Genomic DNA, 17,097 nt, shown 5'->3' with positions numbered 1-17,097 from the left:
GGGGCACAATTTGCTATGGGGCAGGGGGACTGCCCTATCCAGACCAAAGCTTGACCCCCTCTCAGACCTCAGTTTGTCCCCCCTCCCGCTCAGCTGAAATTTAGTTTCTGCAAAATATCATGTCAAACCTAAAATAAGCCTGCATAATTCAAGAATCCAGATAAACAGGTCAGGATTGTTCTTTTTGTAGCCTAAATCTTTGTCTGACTTCGTCTTATTGAATTGCAATTTTGTTCAAGTCTTGATTAGAAAATTTTCCGTTTACCATTAAGATTTTAAGATAAACTTTGATATCATGGAAAGTGTCTTATACTATTTATAACAATCTTAAGCGAAAGTAATATGTTCGTTCAATGCCATTAGAGCATTACAACAAAAATGAAATTTTTGAACAAGTTTCTTACTTGTATTCTTACATAGACTTCGATAAACCTTATATAAGTATATTTTCTCAGATGTTTGGCTAAGATCAAACTGTAGTATCTGTTTTTATCAGCTTAATATCTCATACGGTCCCTACATTGTGCCTAGAATACTGAACTGATTTTTGAAAACCCGAGGGATGTCGGGGCTTGCTCCGCTCCCTTCACGCGTTGGTCCGGTATTGCAGTACATCCGTGATCGGTGCACCCCTCTCCAGGGGAAATCAAAGCTCATGAACCTTAAACACTGACGTCTTATGCACTTCATTATACATTGTAGAAACCATATCTGTAGTTTCCTAGCCGTGTAATATATATTTGTATATTTTTTTTTTTTGATCCGAAAAACTGTTAATAATTAATGGTGAAAAAGCCAATGACCACTCGCCATAATTAAATTAAAATCCCCAACCTGGATTGAAGTCCCCATGCATCTTTTTTGAAAATAGTATGCAATTATTAAATGCTGAAATTTAAATTGAACCAATATTCGAAGAGAATTGCTGAAGTTATTGTTTTTGGCTTCGGAGGGATTGGTTCTGTGGTGAATTGTTAGTAGTAGTAGTAATGACTAAAGCCCCCTTTGGTTGTTAGCGAGAAGAACGGCCACTGGGTTCGCAGAAATAAAAGTTTTGAGTTTTCAGTCATATTGATAAAAGAGTGACTCTGATTTTCTTTTCTCAAAAAGGTAAACTTGCATTCAAAGAATTAAAATGTTTGCATATGAAAATGAAATGGGGCATTTCTATTTTCAAAAATAATTTAGAGACTTGATTCATTAATGTGAAAAAGTTTTGTAAACCTGCATCTGGCTAATAAATTGAAGCTTCTGAGTGGCATTCAAAGCTACGGGCGATACCTCAAGAACGGCTTTTTTTGTAATGTTAAAAACATTATAAATTTGTGACAAAGTTTCTTACTCGTATTCCTATACAGACTTTGACAATCCTTATACAATTATCCCTTCTCAGCCTTTTGGCTAAGATCAAAGTGTAGTATATGTTCTTAGCAGCCGAAGATCTGATACGGTCTCTACATGGGGCCAAGTGTTAAACCGTGACGAACAGTAAGCAAAACTTATCACCTAAATGTTGCAACTCCTTTGGTACATAAAACATTGAAATCAACAAGGTTAATGTAGCTTACTAATTAGCATATAATGCAAAATCTAATTCAACGCCTCCTAGCGCAGTTGGTTATGCGCACAGGTGAAATAAATGCCGGATAAATCGTATCGAGGCTTGAATATTTTTTTTTTTTTTTTTTTTTTTTTTTTTTTTAAAAAAAATATAAAATCCTTGAAAATAAAATTTTTTGATGATTTTACAAATCGATGCAATCTTATGTTTTTTGAATATATTTTTTATACGTCAAGATGTTCGTGGCTTTGCAAACATATAAGGTTAAACAAAATTTTAATATAAAAATTTCAAATTAAAATTAGAAGTTAATATCGAACATCAGGGTATTTTTTTTTGGGGGGGGGGGGATTATAAACTAAACAAGAGACACATTAGGCTTTCAGTTTTGTACAAAGGATTATACCTAAAGAACGGCTAAGGATACTACGTTGAAATTGTCACCTGTTCAATAGGACATTGAACTAAATCAAAATACACCATTTTAAAATTGTATAATTTTCTTTTGTGTGTGGGGGGGGGGGGGTCCTACCGTAAATTTAAAATTTTAACAGGATATAAAAAAAATCGTTTATGGGTATTTTATTTAAAAATGGGCGAGTTTTCTGTAATTTAGAGTTTTCTGCTAATTATAAATTTTTGATATATTGAGTCATTAAAACAAAGAATATGTTTTTCGTTTCACGTTTTTTTAAAAATTTTCCAAAATTCCTGGTAAATAGTCATTTTATTCCTGATTAGTTTCAAATCCTGTTAAAAAAAAAACTCCTATGAATTTACTATGATTTATTTTCGAAAAGCTAAATGTGCTCTCAGGCGATTAGGACGTTTTTATAAGAAAGAGAGCATGTTTTTACTATCTAAAAAAAATCTAGAACCTTGATTTGTCAATGTGAAAATATTTCAAAACATTTTAATTTGTCAAATCACTCTTAATTGGGTTTTTAGCTGCCGTGGTTATGACGGAGGTGCTCCAGAGGCAAAATTTTATCTGGGGCAGGGGGGACTTCCCCAGCCCGACCCCCGCTTGTCCCCCTCTCCGCCCTCAGTTTGTCCCCCCCCTCAGCTGAAATTTATTTTCTGCAAAAGATCATGTCAAACCTAAAATAAGCCTGCATAATTCAATAATCCAGATGAACAGGCCAGTTTTGTTTTTTTTGTAGCCTAAATCTTTGTATGATTTCGGCATATTGAATTAAACTTTTATTCAAGCCTTGATTAGAAAATTTTCCGTGTACCATTAAAATTTTGAGATAAACTTTGATATTATGGGAAATGTTTTATACTGTTTATAACAATGTTAAGACAAAGTGATAAGTTCATTGAATGTTATTAGAGTATTGCAACCGAAATTAAATTTGTGACAAAGTTTCTTACTCGTATTCTTATATAGTCTTTGATAAACCTTGTTTAATTATCTCTTCTCGGCCTTTTGGCTAAGATCAAAGTGTAGTATCTGTTCTTATCAGCTTAATATCTGCCTGGATCATGAAGGAGGCGCTCCCAGGGTGAGGCTTTTCCATTGCACTTAGGATTGGCTTAGGATTTCCATGGCATAGGGGCACAATTTGCTATGGGGCAGGGGGACTGCCCCTCCAGACCAAAGCTTGACCCCCTCTCAGACCCTAGTTTGTCCCCCACCCCTTCAGCTGAAATTTAGTTTCTTCAAAATATCATGTCAAACCTAAAATAAGCCTGCATAATTCAATGATCCAGATAAACAGGTCAGTTTTGTTTTTTTAGTAGTCCATATATTTGTCTGATTTCTTCTTATTGAATAACGATCTTGTTAAAGTCTTGATTGGAAAATTTTTCGTTTATCGTTAAAATTTTAATATAAACTTCGATATTGGGGTAAGTGTTTTATGCAGTCTATAACAATGTAACAACATAGTGATATGTTGGTTGAATGTTATTAGAGCATTGCAACCGAAATTAAATTTGTGACAAAGTTTCTTACTTGTATTCTTATATAGTCTTTGACAATCCTTTTTTAATTATCGCTTCTCGGCTTTTTGGCTAAGATCAAAGTATAGTATCTGTTCTTATCAGCTTAATATCTGCCTTGATCATGAAGGAGGCGCTCCCAGGGTGAGGCCTTTCCATTGCACTTAGGATTGCCTGACCCCTGTGATTACCCCAACGGGGGGTAACTCAACAGCGTAATTTTTGGCAGTGGGGGACTGCGTTCGCGCGGACCCCTGTCCACACTCTGTACAGTTCTTTCCCATGGGCATCTATTGAATGTGACGTATTTACTAGTTGAAAGAAAGAGCACAAAATTTGTTTTTGTTAAGGCCGCAATGGGACCTGTGAAATCGTGCATTGGGCTCCTTTAAAAAACTAATTTGTTGAGATACATGCATCTTTGAAATGTCACGGAACAATCTAGCCAAAAATCTGAGAGAATTGGGCTTATGCTCTCTATATTCTTAATTAATTTTGTTTTTTAAAATACTCAGTAATTATTAGATACTGATTTTTAAATTTAACTTGTGATCAAATCAAACTGCTTAAATTTAGATCAAGTAATAAAGGCTATTCTTAAAAATTTTAAAGGCCCTTAGTCCCCCCCCCCCACATTTCATCAAGTCAATTGCGGTGGCAACCTATCAAACAAAAAATTACCTCACTACCGCCAAGATTCTTGGAATATTTAAATAGGGGGGGACTTTGGCGACAGCCATTGATCGAACACTCAGTTATATTACAATAATTTTTGAGCCTGATTACTGAATATTTATTTTGTTTGCTGGGGATATAGTTTTAGTACCATGTCATTAAAGTTGTCCATGAATTGCTGCTCATTGAATATGTTTTCTCATCATGTAATTTTTTGCCCATATTTACTTGATTGAACATTGAATTCCTTATTACTTTCGAACCTTATTAAAAAAAACGATAAGGATTTACTAGGATTTATTTTTATAAATCCTCTGGCCTCTCCTCATATCGGGTTAATCTTTTGCCTTTTACTAAAGATTACCGTGGGGAGGGGCCCTTGATGAGTCTTAACAAATTTTTGAATGCCGAAAGGCAGACTAGCCTATACTCTTGCTGCATGTTCTAATATTCCAAGATCACTTATCTGACAAGCCCGATTACTTAGCGTTTGACGAGACGTAAATGACATGAGAGGTAAGTAGGACTACTACTTGAGGAAACGGTCTTGATTAGTGGTCAGACAAGTAACCCTGGAGAATGGAGGATAATTCAAGTCATATATGAACAAAAATTTAATCTTTTCAAAACTTAAAAACACAATATTGATTAATGGGCAGATAGCACAAAGGGACGGTAATTGTGAAGTAGCGAACACTTTCCAGGGGTTTCTAAATAAGCTATGTTTATAGTGAAGTAGACATGATTAGTGTTGTTATTCGCCTAGTTGCATACAGCTTTTCAGTTGACTAAGTATTTGTTGTTATCTTTTGCAGATTACATCCCGGGAAGCTAATTTTAAGCGGGTAGGGGATGCTCCAAGGCATTCTTGGCTCGGTGCAATAACGAACCAAGTCCTAGGCGCTCTTGAGTCCCCATTATCTTAGGACCCTCATTCCTCCTTTGTCTAGTAACAGTGATTCCATTCCAGTTTAGGAGGTTTTTCTAAAATGAAATGGGATAAATGAAATTAAATAAAATTGTATTAATATATAATAGTTTAGAAACAAATTTGGGCTATATATTTGCATATTAGGGAGGGTGGGGGGTAAAGCACAGCATACTTTAAATACGTAACCTAACCTAGGTACCTTTCTCCCTCCTAAACCCCCCAAAAAACAATCGTTTAAATATTGAGAATTCACGCTTTGGCATCAATTTATCTAGCAAATCACCCGGTGTCTGCTAATGAAATAGTAGTTTGACGGGTTTTGTGACTGGTTTCTTTGATATAGTATATAGCGATGCCTGCATAATGCACCAGTACACCGTAATTTATTTAGGCTAAAAAGTAAAGGGCAAAGCATGGCTCAAGAAATCTGAACAAAACTAGCACAAGTCCAGACATAATATGAATCCACGAGAAATTGATATTTTGCAATTGAAAAATCAAAAGATACTACCATCTTGGAATGTAGCGTCTATCGTACTACGGTGTTTCTAATAAGTCTTTCTAGCTCAAGTCAATCTAATCGGACTTTTGTTTCTTTTTCTATTTGATTTTCTATTGCTTTTCTACGGTTCAAAGCTTAGGGTTCTTTAGTAAGTTTGTACTCAAATTCTACTATAAAACTGGAATTATACTTAAATGCCATCTATTTTTCAATTCAGTGTTCTGGCTACATTGTTAGTAACGAGATGGAATCATAAAATTAATCTAGTAAATGACAAACAGAAATGATAAATACTAATAAAAATAAAGTAAGTAATCATATACCTGATGAAGTCTTACTGTATTGTTTCTGTGTATTTTGCTCGGGTGATTAAAAATTCAGCTTTTGTGTCCATGTTGGGAGCAAATTTAATAATTTCACAATACGGTATAAGTTGTATTATTACCAAGTAGCATGAATGAATACCTGCAGCGTCAATGGGGGGGGGGGGTATTTTTAGGATATAGTTTTGTCATATAACCCCAACCAGATTCAAGAAAGTATTTTTATGGATTATTTTTTAAAAGGGGCTTGTTTTTTTGTATTTTGTTCAAGAAATCGGAAAAAAAACGAACTTTCCCTCCCTGGATTATAAAGAATAGTCTTCCCATCCATTGGGCCGTGTCCAAAATTTATCTTTGGATGAGGGGTGCATAAAATGGTTAAAAAAAAACTCATCAAAAATTTTTTTAAATGCATTGCGTTTCGTTTTAAATTATCAGACAAAAATATTAGGGGGGGGGACTAGATATTTACTAGCCTCTATAAGTTTTGTGAATTGACACCATTGATTGTCACCAGTGGTGTCGTTGGGGAAGATGGGAGATTTGTCTTGTAATCTTTGCTCGGCTCATTTTGAATCCTGTTTTTGTGTTTATGTTTTTGAGCATATTTAATAACATCACAACATAACTTGCATTATTGTCAAGTAGGATATATCAGCGTAAATGGCTTTTACGTTGGAAATTGAACTAAATCAAAATTCACAATTTGCATCCAAGGTTGTCAAAAGTGTGTATATGTGATATTTATGGAAAAGTTAAGGAAGTTAAGTTGAAACTTTCAGGGTATGTGGAGTGTAATAATTGCGTACTTTTTGTCTATAGTAAAGGTTGTAACATGATAGGAGCTGAAATCTCTTCAACCCTATAGAAACCAAAAGATTATTCAGATTTTCAACTTATTTATATTTGAATATTTCTCCCCCTACCCATCAATCGAAAGCATTATAGTACAACTTTTGTTAAAAAGTTGGGTACTCTTGCATTATGCGGGCCTTTCTAGAAAGTCAAGTTTGTTTAATTATAATGAAATAAAATAAAATTGTATTATTATATATTAGTTTGGAAAAATTTTTGGGCTATTTTTTTTCACATTAGGGGGTGGGGGTTTGGTTTGGGGGTTTGTAAAGCATAGCATATATTAAATACGTCACCTAACCTAGGTACCTTCCCCCCCTAAACCCCCCAAAAAACACAGTCTAAAGTCCTAAGCGTAATTAAAACCACGCTATCATTGCCCAGTCGATAGCGGTAAACATGTCTAAAACGGGTTTTATAATGGCCTTATATATAGTAGTTAACCCGAGTGGCCTGTACAATCAAGTATTAAAACCAGTTTCTTAACTCGGAGTATAACAGCTTACAAGAAATACACCCGGTTACGTATTAGATATTGTCAAGTACACTATATAAAATATTCTTTTCTTACCACCTGAACAATTCTTTGTGACCTAAAATATGTAATTCCGTGGTATTTTTTAGATTACGTCATTCTATTTTAAATAAAAACCATCCTTTGGCAAATGATGTAGCTAAGTCGCACTTTTTTTAATAGCATTTCTTAACAAAGGCAACACAATATATAGGTACTGTACCGTGTCCTATCTTTCCCTTGTTACGTTTCCCCTATACTTGGAACAATCCTTTTTTATTTGGATTGTCCCAAATCATTGCTTGTGTTCAACAAATTTCGTAAGATAGTGTTAATTCGTGACGAACAGTAAGCAAAACTAATCACCTAAATGTTGCAACTCCTTTGGTACATAAAACATTGAAATCAACAAGGTTAATGTAGCTTACTAATTACTATATAATTCAAAATCTAATTCAACGCCTCCTTGCGCAGTTGGTTATGGGCACAGGTGAAATCAATGCCGGAGAAATCGTATCGAGGCTTTAATTTTTTTTTTTTTTTTTTTTTTTTTTTTTTTTTTGTTACAACAAAGATAAAATACTTTAAAATAAAATTTGTTGGTGATGTTAAAAATCGATGCAATCTTATGTTTTTTGAAGATGTTTTTTCTACGTCAAGATGTTCGTGGCTTTGCCAACATATAACGTTAAACAAAATTTTAATATAAAAATTTCAAATTAAAATTAGAAGTTAATATTGAACATCAGGGTATTTTTTTTTGGGGGGGTGAGGAGGGGGGGATTTTAAACTAAACAAGAGACACTTTATGCTTTCAGTTTTGTACAAAGGGCGATACCTCAAGAACGGCTAAGGGTACTACGTTGAAATTGTCACGACATGTTCAATGGGAAATTGAACTAAATCAAAATACCCTATTATCAAATTGTTTAATCTTCTTTTGTGTGGGGGGGGGGGGTCCATCATGAACTCTACACGTATAACCGGATCAATAAAAAATCGTTTCTTTGTATTTTATTTAAAAAAGGTATTGTTTTATTTAATTTATAGTTTTATGATATTTATAAATTTTTTATATACTGAGTCATTAAAACGAAGAATATGTTTTTCGTTTCACGTTTTTCGAAAATTTTCCAAAATTCCTGGTAAATAGTCATTTTATTCCTGATTAGTTTCAAATCCTATTAAAAAAACATATGAATTTACTATGATTTATTTTCGAAAAGCTAAATGTGCTCTCAGGCGATTAGGACGTTTTTATCAGAAAGAAAGCATGTTTTTACTATCTAAAAAAAATCTAGAACCTTGATTTATTAATGTGAAAATGTTTCACAACATTTGAATTTATCAAATCATACTTATTTGGCTTTTGAGCTGCCTAGATCATGAAGGAGGCGCTCCAGGGGCACAATTTGCTATGGGGCAGGGGGACTGCCCTATCCAGACTAAAGTTTGACCCACTTTAATACATCAGTTTGTCCCCCCCCTCAGCTTAAACGTATTTTATGAAAAAAATAAATTCAAAAAAACAATAAGAATCAAAAAATAACTTCTAAAGAAGAACATGTAAGTTTTGTTTTTTTATTATTCTAAATATGTTTCTGATTTTGGCTTATTGAATGACAATTTTGTTCAAGTCTTGATTGTAAAATTTTCCGTTTACCATTAAAATTTTGAGATAAACTTTGATATTATGGTAAATGTTTTATGCTGTTTATTACAATCTTACGACAAAGTGATAAGTTCATTGAATGTTATTAGAGTATTGCAACCAAAATTAAATTTGTGACAAAGTTTTTTACTCGTATTCTTATATAGTCTTTGATAAACTTGTTTAATTATCTCTTCTCGGTCTTTTGGCTAAGATAAAAGTATAGTATCTGTTCTTATCAGCTTAATATCCGACTGGATCATGAAGGAGGAGCTCTCAGGGTGAGGCTTTTCCATTGCACTTCGGATTGGCAGACCCCTGGATTTCCCCAAATGGGGGTAACTCAACAGCGTAATTTTTGGTAGTGGGGGACTGCGGTCTTGCGGACCCCTGTCCACATTCTGTAAAGTTCTGTCCTTTGGGCTTCTTTTGTATGTGATGTATTTATCAGTTGTAAGGACAAGCACGCAATTTGTTATAGTTAAGATAGTAATGGGACCTGTATAATTGATCATTGGGCCCTTTTGAAAAAATGAATTTCTTGATAAACTTACATCTTTGAAATATTACAGAACAATCGTGCCTAAAATCCCAAGCATATGGGAGAGTTGGGCGTATACTCTATAGATTCCTAATGCATTTTGTTTTCGAAATACTCTGTAATTATTAAATACTGATTTTTAAATTGAACTAGGAATCGAATCAAATTGCTGAAATTTAGATTAAGTCACAAAGGTTAGTCTTAAAAAAGTGAAATGCCCTTGGTCCCCCCACATTTCATCAAGTCAATTGCGTTGGCAACATATCCATTTGAAAATTCCTTCACTACCGCTAACCTTTTTGGAATATTTAAATAGGGGGGGACTTTGGCGACAGCCATTGATCGACCACTCAGTTACATTACAATTATTTTTGAGCCTGATTACTGAATATTTATGTTATTTTCTGTGGATGTAGTTTTTGTACCATGTCATTAAAGTTGCCCATTAGTTGATGATCATTTAATATTTTTTCCAATCATGATTTTTTTGCCCATATTTAATTTCTTTGAAATTTGATTTATTATTAATTTCTAACCTTGTTAAAAAAAAAAACGATAAGGATTTAACATAATTTGCTTTTATATCATCAAGTGAAATATATTAATTTTATCGGCTCTGGCCTCTCCTCATTTCGAGTTAATCTTTCGCCTTTTAATAAAGATTACCATAGGTAGGGTCAATATATGCTTCTTAACGTATTTTTGAATATATAACATAAGACTGTCATCTACTTTTGATTCATTGTCTTCTGTTCCAAGATCAGTTATCTGACACGAACGAGTACTTATCTATTGACGAGACGTAAACCACATGAGAGGTCTATAGGACTACACCTTGAGGAAACGGTCTTGATCATTGGTCAGTCAAGTAACCCTGGAGAATGGAGGATAATTGAAGTCATACATGAACAAAAATTCAATCTTTTCAAAAATGAAAAACAAATTGTTAAATTATGGGCAGATAACAAAAAGGGACAGTAATTGTGAAAATTCGCACACATTCCAGGTGTTTTTAAAAAAGCCATGTTTATAGTGAAGTAGACATGATTAGTGTTGTTAGTCGCCTAGATGCATGCAGCTTTTTTGTGCTAAGTATTTTTTGTCATCTTTTACAGATTAAACCCGAGGAAGCTAATTTTAAGCGGGTAAGGAATGCTCCAAGACACTCTTGGCTCGGTGCAGTAACGAACCAAGTCCTAGGCGCTCTTGAGTCCCCATTCTCTTAGGACCTTCATTCCTCCTTTGTCTAGTAACAGTATTTCCATTCCAGTTTAGGAGGTTTTTCTAAAATGAAATGGGATAAATGAAATGAAATAAAATACGATGAATATATAATAGTTTAGAAACAAATTTGGGCTATATATTTGCACATTAGAGAGGGTGGGGGGTAAAGCACAGCATACATTAAATACGTAACCTAACCTAGGTACCTTTCTCCCTCCTATGTCCCAAAAAAAACAATCGTTTAAATACTGAGAAACCATAACTTGCCCTCAATTTATTTTGCAAATCATCCGTTGTCTGCTAATGAAATAGTACTTTGACAGGTTATATGGCTGGTTTATTTCATATAATGTATAGCGATGCCTGCATAATGCATCAGTACCCCGTAATTTATTTAGGCTAAAAAGTAAAGGGCAAAGCATGGCTCAAGAAATCAGAACAAAACTAGCACAAGTCCATACTTAATATTACTCCATAAGACATTGATCTTCTGCACTTGAAAAATCAAAAGATACTACAATCTTGGAATGCGGCTTCCCTCGTACTACTTTGTTTCTACTAAGTCTTTCAAGCTCGAGTCCATCTTATAGGACTTTTGTTTCATTTTCTATGGCTTTTCTACGGTTCAAAGCTTAAGGTTCTTTAGTAAGTTTATACTCAAATTCCACTATAAAACTGGAATTATACTTGAAGGCCCTCTGTTTGTCAATTCAGTGTTCTGGCTACATTGTTAGTAACAAGATGGAATTAGAAAATTAATCTAGTTAATGACAAACAGAAAGGATAAATACTAATAAAAATATAGTAAGTAATCATTTACCTGATGAAGTCTTAATGTATTGTTTCTGTCTATTTTGCTCGGGTGATTAAAAATTAAGCTTTTTTGTCCATGTTGGGAGCAAATTTAATAATTTCATAATATAAGGTGTATTATTACCAAGTAGCATGAGTGAATACCAGAAGCTTCAATGGGGGGGGGGGGTATTGGTCTGCAAGATTTAGTTCTTACTCCCCCTTCCAGATACCAGAAAGTAATGGGGGGTTGTTGGGTTGATATCTGGCGTGTTTTTTTTTGTATTTTGTTCCATACCGCTGAAAAACAAAAGGATGTAACAACATTTAGTATCAAGAAAACTATAAAAAAAAATAGGGACTTGACCCAAATTTCTCTTTGGAGAATGGTGGTCTACAATGGTTAAAAAAACTCATAAAAAATTATTTTAAATGAACTGTTCTTTGTTTTAACGTATCAGACAAATAAATTGGGGGGGGGGGGGAAATAGAATTTACATATCCGCTAAAATTTTCGTTAATTGAAACAATTGAACGTCACCAGTTGAGTAGTCGGGGAAGATGAGAGAATTTTATTTTAATCTGGGCTCGGCTTATGTTGGATACTGTTTTTGTGTTTATGTTTTTGAGCATACTTAATAACATCACACCAAAACTTACATTATTGTCAATTAGGATAATTCAGAGTAAATGGTTTTTACGTTGGACATTGAACTAAATCGAAATTCACAATTTGCATCCAAGGTTGTCAAAAGTGTGTATATGTGATATTTATGGAAAAGTTAAGGAAGTTAAGTTGAAACTATCAGGGTATGTGGAGTGTAATAGTTGCGTACTATTTGTCTATAGTCAAGGTTGTAACATGATAGGGGCTGGAATCTCTTCAACCCTATAGAAACCAAAAGATTATGCAGATTTTCAACTTATTTATATTTGAATACTTTTCCCCCTACACATCAGTCGAAAGCATTATAGTGAAACTTTTGTTAAGAAGTTCGGTACTCTTGCATTATGCAGGCCTTTATGGAAATTCAAGTTTTGGTAATTATAATTAAATAAAATAAATTAGTATGATTATATTATATTTTAGAAACAATTTTGGGATATATTTTGGCCCATGAGGGGGTGGGGGGTTTGGTTGGGGGGTTTGTAAAGCAGTTCATTCACTAGATAAGTAACCTACCTGAGGGACCTCCCCCCCCCCTAAACCCCAAAAAAACACCTGCTAAAGACGGTTACGTACTGTACACCAAGCGATACTGGCCTCTTCGCGTGCGGTCCAATGGTCAAAAACGGGGGGTATAATGGCCTACTCGATAGTAGTTAACCCGAGAGGCCTGCACAATGCAAGAGTACCAAAAGTTGTTGCAAAATTTGTCAAACATATAAATAGAAAGCCAAAATTTGAATTCTTATAGAGAGAAACGGAAAAGATCTAAAATATTCTTTTCTTAACCAATGAAAAGGAATATGTGAAATAAAAACTGTCAGAAATTGTTATTTTATAAATGACAGAAATCTTTATTAAATAAATAACAATATTTGGCACGTGATGTAACTAAGTAGGACTTTTGTAATAGCATTTCTTAACAAAGGCAACACGATATATAGGTACTGTACCGTGTCCTATCTTTCCCTTGTTACGTTTCCCCTATATTTGTAACAATCATTTTTTATTTGGATTGTCCCAAATCATTGCTTGTATTCAACAAATTTCGTAAGATAGTGTTAAACCGTGACGAACAGTAATCAAAACTCATCACCTTACTGTTGCAAATCTGTGTTTGCATAAAAAATTGAAATCAAACATGTTAAGTTATATTAACAATGAGTAGATACGGAAAAATAATATTCCACGCCTAAGAGTTAAGTGGGTTAGTCGCAACTGTTAAAACAAGGAGGGATTAATAGGATCGATTCGGTTATATTTTTTTTTTTTTTTTTTTTTTTTTTTTTTTTTTTTTGTTACAACAAATATAAAATAAGTTTAAAAAAAATTTTTTGCTGTTGTTACAAATCGATGCAATATTATGTTTTTTGAAGATATTTTTTATACGTCAAGATGTTCGTGGCTTTGCCAACATATAACTTTAAACAAAATTTTAATATAAAAATTTTAAATTAAAATTAGAAGTTAATATCGAACATCAGGGTATTTTTTTTTGGGGCGGGGAGGGGGGATTTTAAACTAAACAAGATACACTTCATGCTTTCAGTGTTGTACAAAGGCCGATACCTCAAGAACGGCTGAGGGTACTACGTTGAAATTGTCACCACATGTTCAATGGGAAATTGAACTAAATCAAAATACACTATTTTCAAATTGTTTATTTTTCTTTTGTCTAGGGGGGGGGGGGGCATCAGGATCTGTACACTTTTACCCTGATAGATAAAATATCGTTTCGTTGTATTTTATTGAAAAAAGGGCTTGTTTTTCTGTAATTTAGAGTTTTCTGCTATTTATAAATTTTTGATATACTGAGTCATTAAAACAAAGAATATGTTTTTCGTTTCACGTTTTTCGAAAATTTTCCACAATTCCTGGTAATTAGTCATTGTATTCTTGTTTAGTTTCAATTCCTATTAAAAAAACATAGGAATTTACTATGATTTATTTTCGAAAAGCTAAATGTGCTCTCTGGCCATTAGGACGGTTTTATCAGAAAGAAAGCATGTTTTTACTATCTAAAAAATCTAGAAACTTGATTTGTTAATGTGAAAATGTTTCACAACATTTGAATTTATCAAATCATTCTTATTTGGCTTTTGAGCTGCCTTGATCAGGAAGGAGGTGCTCCAGGGGCCCAAATTGCTATGGGGCAGGGGGGACTGTCCCAGCCAGACCAAAGCTTGAGCATGTTTTTACTATCTAATTATTTGAAAAAAACTACGTTTTCTAAAGAGTTAAAGAGGCTGAGTCACAAGTTCAAACCTTAAAACGTACAGGGATTAGAAGGTACAGTTGGGGGCTGCCGCCCCCAAATCCTCCGCTTTCGCAGCCTTTAAATAAAAAAAAATTTTAAACTGAAAGTAAGGAGCGACATTAAAACTTAAAACGAACAGAAATTATTCCGTATATGAAAGGGGCTGTGCCCTCCTCAACGCCTCGCTCTTTACGCTAAAGTATTTATTGTTTAAAAAAAGAGTTGTGAGAAAGTCAAACTTTAGCGTAAAGAGCGAGGCGTTGAGGAGGGCACAGCCCCTTTCATATACGGAATAATTTCTGTTCGTTTTAAGTTTTAATGTCGCTCCTTACTTTCATTTTAAATTTTTTTTTTTATTTAAAGGCTGCGAAAGCGGGGGGTTTGGGGGGTCACAGCCCCCCAACTGTACCTTCTAATCTCTGTACGTTTTAAGGTTCGAAATTGTGACTCAGCCTCTTTAACTCTTTAGAAAACGTAGTTTTTTTCAAATAATTTCTGCACGTTTTTGTACAGTTTATTGCTTATTATTGCTTGACTAACTTTTAGATGAATGTGTATTATTCTTTTATTTCTCGACAGGGTGTTTTAAAGGTCGATCTTGTAACTCAGCCTCTTTAACTCTTTAGAAAACTTAATTTTGTTCAAATAATTTAAAAAGGAAACTGAGTTTCTTTTTTAAACTTTAATTTCGGTATATAAAAAATTTCTTCTGCCGGGGATTCGAACCCCGGTCTTCCGCCTGACATTCAGGAGTATCAACCGCTGTATTAAAGAGAAACAATTGTAATTGTATTTTTAGTATGTGGAATCTATTTTTGACGCAAGCAAATCCCCACAAAACTTGATATTTGGTTTTTGGAAAACAGAGAAGGAGTGATCAGATTCAGCTGAAATTTCGAAGATAAGCTCCCAGGCCCCAGGAAAGCTAATCCTCTAAATTTCAGCCCGATCAGACAACGTTAAAGGGGGCTGTGGTGGGAAAATTTAACATGGGCTCTTATAGGAAAACGAGGTTTTTCGTAAATGTAAATTCGGGGGATAATTATTTCGGTCTGAAAATATCAAAAGACCCTAAAAGGTCAAATTCTGCTTCGAATGAGTCCTCATTCACCCAGATCAGTTGCCAACTGTGGCCTGTAGGCGTAGCTAACAAGAAAAAAAAAGAACTTTAAGTGGCTATATTTGTTTTTTGGAAAACAGGGAAGGAGTGATCGGATTGAGCTGAAATTTCGAGGATAATTTTCCGAGCCCTAGGAAAGCTAAACCTCTAAATTTCAGCCCAATCGGACAACATTAAAGGGGGGCTGTGGTCGGAGGGTCGAAACTTCCGGCCCACTTTTACCCATGAAGATAAAGTCGGAGGGGGGTGAATCACAACATTTGAATTTATCAAATCATACTTATTTGGCTTTTGAGCTGCCTTGATCAGGAAGGAGGGGCACAAACTGCTATGGGGCAGGGGGGACTTCCCCCGCCCGACCCAAGCTTGACTCCCGCTCCGACCTCAGTTTGTCCCCCCCCCTTCAGATTAAATTTAGTTTCTGCAAAATATCATGTCAAACCTAAAATAAGCATGCATAATTCAAGAATCCAGATAAACAGCTCAGTTTTGTATTTTTAGTAGCCTAAATCTTTGTCTGATTTTGGCTTTTTGAATGACAATTTTGTCCAAGTCTTGATTGGAAAATTTTCCGTTTACCATTAAAATTTTAAGATAAAATTCGATATTATGGGAAATGTTTTATACTGTTTATAAAAATCTAAAGACAAAGTAATTTCATTGAATGCCATTAAAGTGTTGCAACCGAAATTAAATTTGTGACAAAGTTTCTTACTCGTATTCTTATATAGTCTTTGATAAACCTTGTTTAATTATCGCTTCTCGGCCCTTTGTCTAAGATCAAAGTGTAGTATCTGTTCTTATCAGCTTAATATCTGATACGGTCCCTACATTGGGCCCAAAATATTAAACTGATTTTTGGAAACCCAAGCTTGCTCCGCTCCCTTCACGCGTTGGCCCGGGTTTGCAGTACATCCGTGATCGGGGCACCCCTCTCAAGGGGAAATCAATGCTCATGAACCTAAAAAAAGGACGTCTTGTGCGCTTCATTATACATTTTAAAAACCTTACTGTAGATTCCTTGCCGTTGAATATGTTGAATATATATATATATATTTTTTTTTATCCGAAAAACTTTTAATAATTTACAAAATTTAATGGTGAAAAAGCCAATGACCACTCGCCATAATTAAATTAAAATTCCCAACCTGGATTGAAGTCCCCATGCATCTTTTTCGAAAATAGCATGCAATTATTAAATGCTGAAATTTAAATTGAACCAAGATTCGAACAGAATTGCTGAAGTGATTGTTTTTGGCCTCAGAGGGCTTGGCTCTGTGGTGAGTTGTTAGTAGTAGTAGTAATGACTAAAGCCCCCTTTGGTTGTTAACGAGAAGAACGGCCACTGGGTTCTCAGAAATAACAGTTTCGACTTTTTAGTCATATTCATAACAGAGTGAGAAACCCCTGGTTTACTTTTCTCAAACAGGTAAAATTGTAATCAAAGGATCAAGCTGTTAGCATATGAAATTGAAATGTGGCACTTGTATTTAAAAAAATAATTTAGAGACTTGAATTAATGATGTGAAAAGCCTTT

The 17,097-nt window shown here is 34.4% G+C and overlaps 3 non-coding genes and 5 pseudogenes across 3 annotated transcripts; all 8 read left to right on the top strand.

The window, feature by feature from the left end:
• The first annotated feature begins 443 nt into the window (after window positions 1-443).
• LOC148949955 (U2 spliceosomal RNA) lies at window positions 444-635 on the top strand. The gene has a single exon (XR_016142020.1). It is a non-coding gene; the product is annotated as a U2 spliceosomal RNA (small nuclear RNA).
• Window positions 636-1,381: 746 nt separating this feature from the next.
• LOC148949954 (U2 spliceosomal RNA) lies at window positions 1,382-1,503 on the top strand (annotated as a pseudogene).
• A 1,474-nt stretch (window positions 1,504-2,977) lies between these two features.
• LOC148949953 (U2 spliceosomal RNA) lies at window positions 2,978-3,079 on the top strand (annotated as a pseudogene).
• A 523-nt stretch (window positions 3,080-3,602) lies between these two features.
• LOC148949952 (U1 spliceosomal RNA) lies at window positions 3,603-3,765 on the top strand. The gene has a single exon (XR_016142030.1). It is a non-coding gene; the product is annotated as a U1 spliceosomal RNA (small nuclear RNA).
• Window positions 3,766-4,492: 727 nt separating this feature from the next.
• On the top strand, window positions 4,493-4,609 carry LOC148949951 (U5 spliceosomal RNA; annotated as a pseudogene).
• A 4,581-nt stretch (window positions 4,610-9,190) lies between these two features.
• On the top strand, window positions 9,191-9,352 carry LOC148949950 (U1 spliceosomal RNA). Its single transcript, XR_016142050.1, has one exon. It is a non-coding gene; the product is annotated as a U1 spliceosomal RNA (small nuclear RNA).
• Window positions 9,353-10,111: 759 nt separating this feature from the next.
• Window positions 10,112-10,228, top strand: LOC148949949 (U5 spliceosomal RNA; annotated as a pseudogene).
• A 6,086-nt stretch (window positions 10,229-16,314) lies between these two features.
• LOC148949948 (U2 spliceosomal RNA) lies at window positions 16,315-16,495 on the top strand (annotated as a pseudogene).
• Window positions 16,496-17,097: the final 602 nt, after the last annotated feature.

The sequence above is a fragment of the Artemia sp. Qi Xiang Cuo genome, chromosome 7 (genome assembly GCF_049724085.1).
Source record: "Artemia sp. Qi Xiang Cuo chromosome 7, ASM4972408v1, whole genome shotgun sequence".
Taxonomy (NCBI): domain Eukaryota; kingdom Metazoa; phylum Arthropoda; class Branchiopoda; order Anostraca; family Artemiidae; genus Artemia; species Artemia sp. Qi Xiang Cuo.
Note: the sequence above shows the minus strand (reverse complement) of the source record. Positions and strands in the feature narration are given on the sequence as shown.